We start from the raw sequence: 15,253 nt of genomic DNA, 5'->3' as shown, positions 1-15,253 counted from the left end.
AGGGCTGCTGTACGGACTATTCACAATAGCTCCTGAAGGAAGCCGAGCGGCTTAGCCGACCTGAAGGCATATGCTTCGGCTCGACTGAGCCAAACTGACAGCTGAAGCAGGGTGAACGGCCTGCCGAAGGCTGGCCATTCGCCTCGCAAATGACAGCTGGGCAGAGCCAGCCGTGATCTCATAATGACAGATCAGCATCCCCAAATGACCTGGGGACACTGATCTGTCATTCAACAATAACAACTGGGCGGAGCCGGCCGTGACGTCATGGCCGGCTCCGCCCAGTTGTTATTTATTGGCCGGGACCTGCTAGAAGACTCTAGCAGGTGCCGGACAATAGGAAACAGTTGGGCGGAGCTAGCTGTAACTGCAAGCTCCGCCCAATTGTTTTTGTTTTTTTAATTATTTTTTTTCTTTTTAAAAAAAACCTTTATTTTTTTTAAAAAATGTATTATTTATTTACATTTTTAAACATTTCTTTCGACTTTTTTTCCCAATTTGTTTCACTATTTTCTATTCTGCTCGTTAGCACAGAGGTACTGAGCAGAAAAGCCGATTATATGTGAATAGGGGCGAACGGCAGCAAGTGAGCTCAGCCGATCCTCTGCACTTCGGCTCAGCTGAACATGTAGAGCATGTTCGGCTGACCGAAGTGCAGCCGGAGGCAGCCGATGTATGGCTGAAATCAGCCGTACTGAGCCGCAGTGAATAGCCGAAATGTTGTTCGGGTCACTTCACTACGGCTCGGCTATTCACTCGGCTGCCTCCGGCAGCTTAGTGAATAACCCTGATAGTTACTTTCGTCAAAATGTATTCATTGAAGAGAGAATAAAAGCATGTTATAATAATACTTACTGTGAATTAACTCCTAAATTGCAGTATATTTCTGTTCCTTTAAACTGTCTCTTTGTTGGACATCACACGACGATCCCCTTGTATATTCTTCTGTTCCAGAAAGACCCGCATACAATGATATCCTGCTCAGGGACACATTCACCGCTGACAGTGTCATCATCACACTTCAAATGCTGTCACCACTGGCTGGGTAATGATTAGATTAGTCAACAGCTCGTGTCAATGTATTTCAGTAAGTAAATCTTTTACAATTTTGTCTTTAAAGTGACCCTGTCGCTTTACTGAAAAAAGAACAGCAGTATACTTACTAGGGATGCACCGATACCGGTATTTCGGTATTGAGTACAAGTATTGATATTTTTTTTGGGTACTCGCCATAACAGAATACCGATACTGGAAGTAGCATTAAGGAAGCCAGGCAGCGTGTAAAGACACACCTCCTGGCTTCCCAATTAGCAGGGAAGCCATCCCCATGCTTCTCGTCACTAGGTAACGAGAAAGCGAGGGGGGGATATATCACAATGGTACCTGGAAGTGGGGGGGATATATTACAATGACACCTGGAAGGGGGGGGGATATTACAATGACACCTGGAAGGGGGGGGGATATTACAATGACACCTGGAAGGGGGGGGGATATTACAATGACACCTGGAAGGGGGGGGGATATTACAATGACACCTGGAAGGGGGGGGGATATTACAATGACACCTGGAAGGGGGGGGGATATTACAATGACACCTGGAAGGGGGGGGGATATTACAATGACACCTGGAAGGGGGGGGGATATTACAATGACACCTGGAAGGGGGGGGGATATTACAATGACACCTGGAAGGGGGGGGGATATTACAATGACACCTGGAAGGGGGGGGGATATTACAATGACACCTGGAAGGGGGGGGGATATTACAATGACACCTGGAAGGGGGGGGGATATTACAATGACACCTGGAAGGGGGGGGGATATTACAATGACACCTGGAAGGGGGGGGGATATTACAATGACACCTGGAAGGGGGGGGGATATTACAATGACACCTGGAAGGGGGGGGGATATTACAATGACACCTGGAAGGGGGGGGGATATTACAATGACACCTGGAAGGGGGGGGGATATTACAATGACACCTGGAAGGGGGGGGGATATTACAATGACACCTGGAAGGGGGGGGGATATTACAATGACACCTGGAAGGGGGGGGGATATTACAATGACACCTGGAAGGGGGGGGGATATTACAATGACACCTGGAAGGGGGGGGGATATTACAATGACACCTGGAAGGGGGGGGGATATTACAATGACACCTGGAAGGGGGGGGGATATTACAATGACACCTGGAAGGGGGGGGGATATTACAATGACACCTGGAAGGGGGGGGGATATTACAATGACACCTGGAAGGGGGGGGGATATTACAATGACACCTGGAAGGGGGGGGGATATTACAATGACACCTGGAAGGGGGGGGGATATTACAATGACACCTGGAAGGGGGGGGGATATTACAATGACACCTGGAAGGGGGGGGGATATTACAATGACACCTGGAAGGGGGGGGGATATTACAATGACACCTGGAAGGGGGGGGGATATTACAATGACACCTGGAAGGGGGGGGGATATTACAATGACACCTGGAAGGGGGGGGGATATTACAATGACACCTGGAAGGGGGGGGGATATTACAATGACACCTGGAAGGGGGGGGGATATTACAATGACACCTGGAAGTGGAGGGGATATATTACAATGGTACCTGGAAGTAGGGGGATATATTACAATGACACCTGGAAGTGGGGGGGGGTGTATTACAATGACACCTGGAAGTGGGGGGAATATATTAGGCAGCACGTAAATATTTTGTCCCTGAAGTTGAGCAGAAAGTATGGACAAGCGTAAGGATTTAAGTGACTTTGACAAGGGCCAAATTGTGATGTCTAGGTGACTCGGTCAGAACAACTCCAAAACTGCAGCTCTTCTGGGATGTTCCCGGTCTGCAGCGGTCAGGACCTACCATAAGGCCCCGTTCACACCTGAGCGTTTTACCGCGCGTTCCTACGCTCGGTAAAACGCGCAACAGGTGAAAACCCATGTTTGCCTATGGGCATGGTTCTCACCTGCGCGTTTTACTGCCCGTTCGATCGCGTAAAACGCCATACGCCCATAGAAGTACATGAGCTTCTTTGGGGCGTATTAACGCCCGTATCCCGATGTTATCAGCCAGATACCCCCTCGGAAACTCGCGTTTGACGCGTTTCTTTTACCGCAAATCGCAGTAAAACCGCGCGGTAAGAAACACGCGGCAAACGCGAGTTTCCAATACGCTAAGGTGTGAACCCAGCCCAAGTGGTCCAAGGAAGGAGGACCAGTAAACTGGTGACAGGATCATGTGGGGCCAAGGCTCATTGATGCATGTGGGAAGTGAAGACTGGCCCGTGTAGTCCGATCCAATAGAAGAGCTACTGTAGCTCAAATTGATGAATGTTGGTTCTGATAGAAAGGTGTCTAAGCACACAGAACATCACGGTTTGTTGTGTATGGAGCTGCATGGCTGCAGACTGGTCAGGGTGTCCATTCTGACTCGTGTCCACCACCAAAAGTGTTTACAATGGGTTTGTGAGCCACATTTTCTTTTACATCATGTGGATGGCCAGGTTCATGTGTGTCTCTTACCTGGGGAATATATGGCACCAGGATGCACTATGGGAAAAAGACAAGCCGGCGGAGGCAGTGTGATGCTTTGGGAAATGTTCTGTAGGGAAACCTCGGGTCCTGCCATTCATGGGGATGTTACTTTGACATGAACCACCGACCTAAACATTGTTGCTTACCAAGTACACCCCTTCATGGAAATGGTATTCCCTGATGGCAGTGGCCACACTGCAAAATTGGTTCATGAATGGTTTGGAGAACACAGCAACAAGTTTGAGGTGATGACTTGGACTCCAACTTCTCCAGGTCTCAATCTAATCGATCATTGCGGGATGTGCTGGAAAAACAAGTCTGATCCATGGAGGCCGATCACCTCACAACCTACAGATACCACAGTGTACCTTCAGAGGTCTAGCGGAGTCCATACCTCGATGGGCCAGGGCTGTTTTTTTTCTGTTAAACTAATCTTATGTAAATATTATGCTAACAATTTACACAATTTAGAGTCCAAAGGTGAATAAAGCTTGCCAAATGTAAAATGTTTACATTCACTCTGAGCTTTACCATTCCGCTATGTTACATAAAAGTTGCAATAATGCCCCATATGTCCTGAAAAACAGATGTATCATGCGTTAAGGTAGACTACTAACGCTACAAAGTTTAATGCGCAGAACTTAGACATCACCAAAAGGAAAAAAAAGTTCTGAGACTCAAGAGGATTTAGGAAGAAAAAGGTTCAGGGACTCAAGTGTGTAATAAAAGAAAAGACATTTTGCTGCAATACTCACGTTCAATCTGGAGTAATGTGTCGCCTGCAGAATGTCCACACCTCCAGCAGGTTCAATAATTCCTCGCATCTGGTGTAAGGAACAGATAGCTATGTTTACATTTGTAAAGCCGACGGTCGGCTCTGACTCTGGCGGCTGGGCTGCTGTCAGATTGCTTCCAGGGGCTGGTACAGTGCAAGCGATTTGCACTCCAATAGCTTATTTGGAGTGCAAAGCTGACATTAGGGGTCTAATCAACTAAATAAATGAATGCTAATGAAGCATAAAATTCTAAATATTAACAACCACTTACAAAGCAATCCACAAATCTGCCCACGGATATATCTCAGACCTTGTCTCAAAGTATCACCCTAACCGTCCCCTCCGCTGTTCCAAAGACCTCCTGCTTTCCAGCTCCCTCATCAACTCCTCCCATGCTCGCCCCCACCACTTCTCTAGAGTCTCTCCCATTCTTTGACACTCCTTACCCCAACCTGTCCGTCTTTCTCCCACTCTGACTGCCTTTCGGCGATGGCTAAAGACTCATCTCCTCGGGGAAGCCTATCCCACCTCAAGCTAACCACTGAACTCTTTCTTAAACAATCCATCCCCACACAGCTACCTCCTCATGTATCACTGGCCCCTCCCTCTTAGATTGTAAGCCCTCAGGGGCAGAGCCCTCCTTACCACCTTGTCTTGAATTGTATTGTAATTATGTCTTCCATATATTGTAAAGCGCTGTGCAAACTGTTGGCGCTATATAAATCCTGTATTATAATAATAATAATAATTACATGTGACGGAAGCTTCTGTTACTCTGCTATTTGGAGGGGACCGCAGGCTTGCCTCCTTCCCACTGACAATGGGCCTTGGCTGTGGAGGGGGTTCTATTGATTGGGAGAGGGGCTTGCCATGGTGCTTTGGGGCTGTGTGGGACCTTTTATTTATGCTCTATGGATCAAGAGGACCCCAGAGACCTATTTCCCAATGATGTGGGGGATACATGGGAAGCTGAGACTCTGTTTTCCAATACCCCAGTATCCTGTCCTGGACCTGTTAGTCAAGTCTATTTGTCCATTTGTCTGAGTGTGTTAACAATGGGATTAACATGTCACTAGATGTAGGTGGAGTGAATTAACATATGATACACTCAGGAGATAATCCCATCATATGTGTCTCCTCTCTCCCTATTCATTAAGACACTGGGGAGGGGATGTCTGTTTGCATTCCGTTAATGTTTGATTGCGTTATGTTTTTAGAATCCAGAACTGTATATACTGTATACTGAGCTGGTTTTTCACTTCAACATTGGTGTTGAGGAGTTTAGTTTTCTGTCCTAATATATTGGTTTGCGTCCAAAAATTAGGCAGGTTTGGGCTGAGGACACTGGAATTCGGGTTCCAGCGGAGAGGAAGCTGATTTCTGACGGAGGTACCCAGTCGGGTGTACCGGGCGGTCCGTCACAGAACATATTTGTGCAAATGATGATCAAATTAATATTTTTAAGAAAATATACACCAAATTCATTTTAGTGCATACAAACAGAATATAAGACGCAAATTTTTGGTAAATCCTAAAAGATGGGGTTGTGTCGGGTAAATAGATACCAAACATGTCAAGCCTTAAAATGTCATGCCCCTGTGAAATGGCAAAAAACTATGGTACCCAAAATTGCTCATAGGTGATGCTGTACGAGAGGAGACCAATAAGTTCTTACCCTTACCATGATCTAGATGTGCTAGGGATCTGAAATTTCGCAGGTTTATAGGTGGATATCTTAGTAATATGCATGCCAATTTGGTGCCTGTGTGTGTTGTAAAGTAGTCACCGCTCCAAGCTCACTCTCGGGATGGACTACAATCTCACGTTTGGTTTACTAATTAGTATTGGGATTGTAGTCAATCAATCACGTACTGTCAACTCTAAATTGATGAGCAGTAAAGGCTTTTACGAGGGGAGGCCAATAAGTTCTTACCCTCACCATGATTTAGATGTGCTAGGGATCTGAAATGTTTATAGGTGGATATCTTAGTAATATGTATGCCAATTATTGTTTTTGTAGGTGAATTATAGTTAGAGCCAAGAGAAATGGACGTGCCGGACAAAGTTGAATACCGAGCCGTGATTAGGTTCCCCCATCTTCAAGGGAAATCTGCCCAAATATTCCATGAAGAGATGTCAGCTGTGTATGGATAGGATTGTCCATCATATGAGACTGTCAAACGATGGAAGAGAGAATTCAAGTGTGGTCGCACAAATATACAGGATGACCCAAGGGAAGGTCATCCGTCAACTGCCACAGAACCAAGTGTGGTGGCGAAAGTTGAGCTCGGTATTAAACTTTGTCCCGCATGACACCTACTCCATTTCTCTTGGCTTGACATATAATTCACCACGACCTACAAAAAAAAATTGGCATGCATATTACTAAGATATCCACCTATAAACCTGCAAGATTTCAGATCCCTAGCACATCTAGATCATGGTGAGGGTAAGAACTTATTGGCATCCCCTCGTAAAAGTCTTTACTGCTCATCAATTTAGAGTTGACAGTACGTGATTGATGGACTACAATCTCAATACTAATTAGTAAACCAAACGTGAGATTGTAGTCCATCCCGGGAGGGAGCTTGGAGTGGTGACTACTTTACAACACACACAGGGACCACGGGGAACAAAAGTAGCCCCCCTCCAGAAGGAAGGACAGTGTCAGCACCAATTCAGAGATGATTGGAGGATCTACAGCCGAGTGATACACAAATAAGATACATTGTTGTTATTAGTTAAGATAATTTAATGTTTAATTTTTAGGATTTAACTCCTGAGTTTAGTGTCACTATAAATATTATAAACAATATTTACAACTCGGGTATTAATAGCAGCCTGCAGTTAATATGAAGAGGAAGAAGAGGATGGGTGCGCTAACTTTTTCAGAGAGAAGTGACTAAACTCCTAAAATGTTGTAGCTCAGTATAACATGAAAGACTTGCTTTGTCATACCCTCCACACTTCAAAGGTTCTGCTCAAGCCTAAAAAAAAATGAAAAGCCACCAACCCACCCACCAGCCCGCCGTGATCGTATAGTGGTTAGTACTCTGCGTTGTGGCCGCAGCAACCCCCGTTCGAATCCAGGTCACGGCAGTGTGCTCTTTTTCACGGTCAGCATCCTCTATACATTATTGATTAATTTTGTTACTCATAACCACATGTAAAAACCTAACATTGGTAAATGGGGAACATAGAAAACTATTCAAAAGGGAATGATTCAGGCTGAATTTACATTGTTCCATGTGCATGCAAGGTAACGGACATGTGTAGGTATGAATGGGCACATAAAGATTTCTACCCATAGGGCCCATAGAGATTTCTACTTGACATGCATTGTCATGCAGGAAAATGCAACCATTTTGCTGCATCAAAACAGAAAAGTGTGTCCTACAAAGAACTTCTAATGTCTCTATGGCTAGCATAGAAAGAACCTGTTTACATCTTGCAGTAAACATGAAACACACTAAGGGCACGTTCACACTTATACGTATGGAACAACGTGTGAACAAGCATATAGAGCTGAATGGGACTTGTGCTTGATTTTAATTTCTGTTTCAATATTTTTATTGTTTAAAACAAAGTAAACACAGGTAATGGGTTCACAGTGCTCCAAAAATAGGAGTTAGTCAAGGAACAATACAAACATAATGAATGCAAAATCATATCCTATGATGTATAGTGTTAAGAGCAAGCAGGTGTCTCGCCCGTACCCATGTAGCAGGAATTTACATGTTGTGTATCAACAAAGTTAACAGGTTTTACACCTCTTAAGGGAGAACCCAGGGAGGGAAGTTAAGACCAAGAGGGAAGAGAGGCTAAGGTAGCGGGGAAGGGAAAAGGAAGAAGAAAGGAGCAAGAGGGGATAGGGAGAAGGGTAATGGTATCCCTCATACCCATAGTGGTGGCAGGGGCGGGTCCCACCTCGGACTTTCATTCATTGCTTTTGATCACCAACAGAGTCATCCCAGCCCCTCCACTAACACAAGAGCCATTTCAAAGTTCCGATCCCGTCAGATACACCGGTAGCCCATTGGATCCATGTTAGGGTGGCGATACCTGAGCCAAGGTTCCCAGATACCCAGAAACTTATTATGTTTGTCTTCTAAAATACTGGAAAGGCGTTCATTAAGCATGACATTATCTAGCCTGTTGCCAAATTCCTGAATTTCATTTCTATGCAATAAAAAACATGCGTTGTACTGCCGGAAAACGGACACATGTGGGCAGCCCCGCTTTTAGAGTGGAATGATTTTAAGGGAAATCGTCCTCTCATATTTTACTAAAGATTTGATTATATGATTAAAACTCCCATGGTACTTCTACCAAGAGACAACTGGAAGGTCATCCACTACCACCAGCCGTGATCGTATAGTGGTTAGTACTCTGCGTTGTGGCCGCAGCAACCCCGGTTCGAATCCGGGTCACGGCAGTGTCTTGGGTTTCTTTGTCACCGCCCTCTCTACATTATTGATTCATTTTGTTACTCCTACCAACATGAAAAAAAACCAACAATGGTAAATGGGGAACATAGGAAACTGTTCAGAAGGAGATTATTAAGCCTGGATTTACATTGTTCCTTGTGGACGCACCATGCAAGGTAATGCACATGTGTAGGTGTGAATGGGCCCATAGAGCCTATAAAGATTTCTACCCATGGGGCCCATAGATATTTTTACTTGACTCGTTCTCTCCAATTTTACAAACTCTTAGATTACATGACTAAAACTTCCATGGCTTCTACCCCAAGAGTCAACTTGAAGGTCATCCACCACCACCAGCTGTGATCGTATAGCGGTTAGTACTCTGCGTTGTGGCCGTAGCAACCCCGGTTCGAATCCGGGTCACGGCACTTTTTATTCACTGCCTTTTGTTTATTATTGAATACACTCGGCGAAAGGAAATTGCATTTGACATATTGAGGAAAATATGATACATACTAACCCTTTCAGAAGGGAATGCCTTAAGGGTTAGATCCCCTTGTCACAAAAAAATTTACTAACTCACAACACCCGCTCCCCTAGTCCTCACTGCACTTAGCTTCTTACAACCTCATTGGTCAGCGCAGTTTTGTGTCCCCATTGACCATTAACTGCTCTCCATTGCAAGCATTGTGATGCCGCACAGCCTCTGGCACTGTGTAGTGTAGTTTTGAAGTCTGCGACCCATAACACTGGTGACGTAGGCAGCGGGAGGTTGTCATCAAAGCACCTAAATGCAGTGGGGGCTGTGGAGGGTGTTGTGAGTTCACCTTGTGAAAAGGTGAACTAACCCTTTAAGCAGAGCTTGTCATGGTGATAAAAAGGCCGACTATGTTGAAAAACATTGTATTGTGGTAACTGTGAGAGGTTAATACTTATAATGACAGTATATCGTGTTTGAATTCCTTTGTAGTCCTCCTCATTCATACAGATGTGCACAGTCATACAATGTCTGTGCAGAAACCTGCACCTAGGAAGGGCAGCTGGTGTGTATAGCCACGTGCAGCCACCTTTTCAACTCAACTCTCTGCTCCCAAGGGTCTGCATCTATACCTGTATGAATGTGCAAGTTCAGGTCAGTGTGTAGCCACATGCAGCCGCATCCGGTAATTGACTCGTACAAGTGGCTACATGCAGTAGCTCTGTACATGCATATCTGTCTAGGCGGTGCTTGTTATAGACTATGCATTCATCACCTGATTACCACACCCGCAATTGTTTTTCTATGGTGGGATTGTGATGTCATTAGGACGTCACATGATCACGGCAGACGAGGGGATTGGCTCATTTCCACAGTATGGTGTCTATATATGTACAGTATATGGTTTCACTTGTGTTTGCATCACTCATTTTGCCTGATGAAGGGGATCCTGTGAGACCCCGAAACGTTGTTTTTTGATGCATTGTGCTATGTTTCATGCGTTAATAAATAGACGCTATTGATTCATTACTTGGAGTGCCGGTGTCTATATTATCGCACATGCAGTAGCTGTCCCTCCAGGGCACAGGTTTCTGCAAGGATGTGCATGCTGTGTGAATGATCCCTTAATTTCACAGCTTTTATTACATTTGTCTCTACGTTTACATCCAATATGCCCAAGAACTGAGCATTATGGGGATATGGAGAAGCTATAAGGGCCCATTCACACCAGATGCATTGGGACTGTGCTGGCCATTTTTTGCAGCGCAGCCCTAATGCAAGAAAAGGCAATTTGCCTCGTCACGGATTAACACCATTCACACCACCGTGTTGCGCTGAAATGCAGTAGCGTGTGCTAAAAAAAAGGATGGCACGCAGTACTTCTTTGTAATGCAGCGGGAAGCGACGCGGTACAACTGCCTCGCATCCCGCTGTGTCTGTAGAACTGAACGAAATGTCACTTGTGACAATTCAATAAAGTTACAAAAAAAGTACACAGTGAGATGTGCCGGGATCTGCGCATCAGCACTGTGCCAGGCACCGCACACCAACTGCTGTGCGATTTAGCGCAGTGGCTGGTGTGAATGGGCCCTAACATAGCCAGGGGTGCTTACAATGGTCAAATGTTGTATTTACATTATTGAACCTTATTTTCTGACAGATAAAATGTTGTTTCAACTTCTTAAGAGTTGCCGGCTGGATTTAGGCTTTAATTTGTCACTTAGATCTGAAAGTACCCTGTCCACAGTGTGACAACGCAGCAGCGATTTCACTGCAGAAGAAACTGTGTTGTGATCCTCATGAAGAAAATGAACATAAACAGATCTACTGAATCAAACCCTACCAAATTCTACCTTCAATTTTACAACTTTATTTACTATGGTAAACCAAACTTCACATGTTCTACAAAAGACTTAAAGGAGAACTATGAGGTGAGTGCTTTTCACTCACCTCATAGTTCTAGTCGACCTGTGACAATGAGACTGTCACAGGCCGGCTCAATAGATCGGTAAGTGAGCGAACACATACAGGCGTTCGCTCACTTCTCAATCCTGTCATGGCTCTCTGCCGTGACAGGGGGAGGGGCTGGATTCCCCCCTCCCCGCTCCGATCCTCCAGCGCTGACTGTAGGGGGGAGGGGGCGGGTACAGCTGGCTCTGCCTCTAGATAGGCAGAGCCAGCTGTCACTCACGCAGCTGGGCGGGTCCAGACATAATTGTCGGGATCCGCTTCAGCTGCGGCCTCTCAGTATACCGCGAGCTGTAGCTCGCAGTATACTGAGCTTAGGGTGACGGGAGAACGCTAATTTGTGTCCTATCGTTACCCTAAGGAGAACTATGGGGAATAGCCCTGACCCCATAATTCTCATTTAAGACATTAGAAATGCCAACACCATTGTCAGCCGTGATCGTATAGTGGTTAGTACTCTGTGTTGTGGCCGCAGCAACCCCGGTTCGAATCCGGGTCACGGCAGCTTTTTATCAGCGCTCATCATTTGTATTATCTATTATATACACATATTAAAGTGTATCTAAACTCAAAAACAAAAATGTAACATATTGAACATATTGCAGCTTACCAATCCTTTAAGTCAGTGGTCCCCAACTCCCGGGCCGCGGACCGGTACCGGTCCGTGGATCAAATGGTACCGGGCCGCCCAAGGAACGTGTGCGACTTTCCATGGACGAGAGGTTTAAGGCCGTGACATATGCAGGCGAAGCAGCGCGGCGCAGAGGCGAGCGGCGACTCGCGGTCCTTCGCCTGCAGTGTGTCTAGGGAGTTCCGATCCCCCGCTCTGCCCGGCGACAGCGTGCGTAGCGCAGCGTCGTGAGATGAAAAAGTTCATCTCCGGCCAATCACAGCGCGCGATGCAATGAAGGCATCACAAAGCGGCAAAACACGCGACCAGCCAATCAGATCACTCACTTCTGAGTGATCAGTATCTGCCTGTGTCTGTATTTGCCTGTTTGCAAATGCGTCTTGTCAGTCCAGAGGAGAAGTGTCTGTGGTATGTTCATACAGCCTAGTGCTATCCTATCCAGCACTCAGGCACTTTTAGCAAAAAATAAAGACATTTATCTACATTGAATTATAAAATGAAATATATTATATATTACATGATATGCTTAATTATTTATTTTATTAATATTAATTAATAATAATGTAAAAATGTATTATTAATTAATTATTCATTTGATTATTAATAAAATAAATACAGATACGTATTTAATGTAATAATTATATATATGTGTGTATCACTCGGCTGTAGATCCTCCAATCATCTCTGAATTGGTGCTGACACTGTCCTTCCTTCTGGAGGGGGGCTACTTTTGTTCCCCATGGTCCCTGTGTGTTGTAATGTAGTCATCGCTCCATGCTCGCTCCCGGGATGAACTACAATCTCAATACAAATTAGTAAACTAAACCTGAGATTGTAGTCCATCCCGGGGGGGGGGAGCTTGGAGCGGTGACTACTTTAAATAGACACAGGGATCATGGGGAACAATAGTAGCCCCCCTCTAGAAGGAAGGACAGTGTCAGAGATGATTGGAGGAGCTACAGCCATGTGATACACAAATAAGATACATTGTTGTTCAAAATGAAGGTCATTGAATGTATTTGTAAGATTTAAAGGGGTTCTAAACCCTCCGTTTTTTTTGCCTATATCTACTGCTAGCAAGCAGTAGATATAGGCAAGAAATGTAAAAAAAAAAAAAAAACGCTTAAAATCCTTTTAAACTTACCTCGTTATCGCTGCTCGCTCCCGCGACGAGAATCAGGAACTGCTCGTACGGCCGCAAAGGATCTTGGGGCGGGCGCATGCGCAGTTCCAGATTCTCGGCCGGGAGACGAGCAGAGATGCAAGGTAAGTCTATGGACGCGTGCACCCGCCTGCAGACACCGCTGGATCGGAGAGACAGAGCAGTCAGCACTGGATCGGAGTGACGTCACACCGCTGGAGGGACACATGAAAACATGGGGTAAGAAGAGGAAGATCGGAAAAAGAGACATCATTTGAGGTAAGTGCTTACATTTACATGGGGGGGAGGGGAAACATTTTTTGCCTTTAATGTCACTTTAACTCTTGAGTTTGGTGTCACTTTAAATGTAGTAGCTGAATTAGTTTTCTTCTTTTAAGCTTTTTGTTCTTTTGTCCAGTGGTCCAAGGGTGGCTCTGTTGCTCCCTGGCTCCTCCAGTCACCCTAAAGCTACCCATACACCTTGCGATCATCGGACGACACTTTACGTCCGATGATCGAACCGTCATACGATTTTTGTACGGCGGCCCCATCCTGCCCCGATTATCGCAAGGTTGGATCAGCGGTAATTAAAAGAAAGCACCTGGACGAATTGCGCTAACAAACTGCACATATTTTCGTCTGCGCATGTGTAGTGTAGATCGTATGAATTTTGACGTACGGAAACGCCACCAACCTTGTGAAAATCATACGATCGACCTGCTGGTTAGTCAAAAGTCGATTCTCGTTATCGATTAGTTGGTCTGGGTAGGTGCCCATACACCTTACGCAATCGCGTTTTCCTCCGATATTCGTAATGTTTTTTGGGCAGTGTACAACCGCAAATACTGTACAATCGATCGACTTTTGACTAACTAGCAGGTTAGAAAACTTCGGTCGATCGTACGATTTTCGCAAGGTTGGTGGCGTTTCCGTGCGTTAAAATTCGGACGATCTACACTGCACATGCGCAGACGAAAATACGTGCGGTCGATTACCGCAATTCGTCCAGGTGCTTTCTTTTCATCCAACCTTATAATTAAAGGAGGATGGGGGCCGCCGTACAAAAATCGTACGACGGTTCGATCATAGGACGAAAAGTTTCATCTGATGATCGCAAGGTGTATGGGCAGCTTATGAAAGCAAATGTGGCATCAGCCGGATCACCAGGTGAAAATAAAGAGCAAAAAGCCTAAAAAAATGAATGCGGCCTCCACATTTATGGATTTATAACCTGCAATGTATTAGATTTTTGTCTTTGCGTTTAGATACGCTTTAATTACATAGGATTGACATAAGGCAAACATAAAGCTGACATATTGGGCAAGACACTAACCCAGTCCAATGGGAATGACAATATGGAACCTGGCATGTCATCTAGGTGTTTACAACTTGCCTTGTAGTGGGATGCTCCAAACATCAAAAGTCTCTTTTTTTTTCTTAAAGGAGAACTATTGGGTTAGGGTTTTTCCCCATAGTTCTCCTTAGGGTAACGGGAGGACACAAACTAGCGTCCTCCCGTCACCCTAGGCTCAGTATACCGTGAGCCGTAGCTCGGGGTATACTGAGACGCCGCAGTATACCGCGAGCTGCTGCTCTCGGTATACTGAGACGCCGCAACTAAAGCAGATCCCAACAATTGTGCTGGGATCCGCCCAACTGCGTGACTGACAGCTGGCTCTGCCTATCTAGAGGCAGAGCCAGCTGTACCCGCCCCCTCCCCCGTCCGTTCCACCAGTCAGCGCTGGCAGATCGGAGCGGGGAGGGGGGAATCCAGCCCCTCCCCTGTCACGGCAGAGAGCCGTGACAGGATCGAGAGGTGAGCAAACGCCGGTATGTGTTCGCTCACCTCCCGATCTACTGAGCCGACCTGTGACAGTCTCATTGTCACAGGTCGGCTAGAACTATGAGGTGAGTGAAAAGCCCTGAGCTCATAGTTCTCCTTTAAACCAACACACAGTTTGAAACCTCAACCCCTCACCAGCCGTGATCGTATAGTGGTTAGTACTCTCTTCATACTAGCCATGGCTATATAATATTAAGCCAAGAGCAGTGATTAAAAATTGCCGTGACCCGGATTCGAACCGGGGTTGCTGCGGCCACAACACAGAGTACTAACCACTATACGATCACGGCTGGTGGTGGTGGATGACCTTCCAGTTGTCTCTTGGTTGAGTAGAAGCCAAAGGAAGTTTTAGTCATATAATCAAAGAGTTTGTAATATTGGAGAGAACGAGTCAAGTAGAAATATCTATGGGCCCCATGGGTAGAAATCTGTATCGGCTCTTT

General features: G+C 45.6%; 3 non-coding genes across 3 annotated transcripts; 2 read left to right on the top strand and 1 right to left on the bottom strand.

The window, feature by feature from the left end:
* The first annotated feature begins 8,685 nt into the window (after positions 1–8,685).
* Positions 8,686–8,757, top strand: TRNAH-GUG. Its single transcript has one exon. It is a non-coding gene; the product is annotated as a tRNA-His (tRNA).
* Positions 8,758–11,627: 2,870 nt separating this feature from the next.
* Positions 11,628–11,699, top strand: TRNAH-GUG. The gene has a single exon. It is a non-coding gene; the product is annotated as a tRNA-His (tRNA).
* Positions 11,700–15,028: 3,329 nt separating this feature from the next.
* On the bottom strand, positions 15,029–15,100 carry TRNAH-GUG. The gene has a single exon. It is a non-coding gene; the product is annotated as a tRNA-His (tRNA).
* Positions 15,101–15,253: the final 153 nt, after the last annotated feature.

Source organism: Nanorana parkeri, unplaced genomic scaffold, assembly GCF_000935625.1.
Source record: "Nanorana parkeri isolate BGI_ZX_2015 unplaced genomic scaffold, ASM93562v1 scaffold731, whole genome shotgun sequence".
In the NCBI taxonomy this organism is placed as follows: domain Eukaryota; kingdom Metazoa; phylum Chordata; class Amphibia; order Anura; family Dicroglossidae; genus Nanorana; species Nanorana parkeri.
The sequence above is the reverse complement of the archived record's forward strand: the minus strand, read 5'-3'. Positions and strand labels throughout refer to the sequence as shown.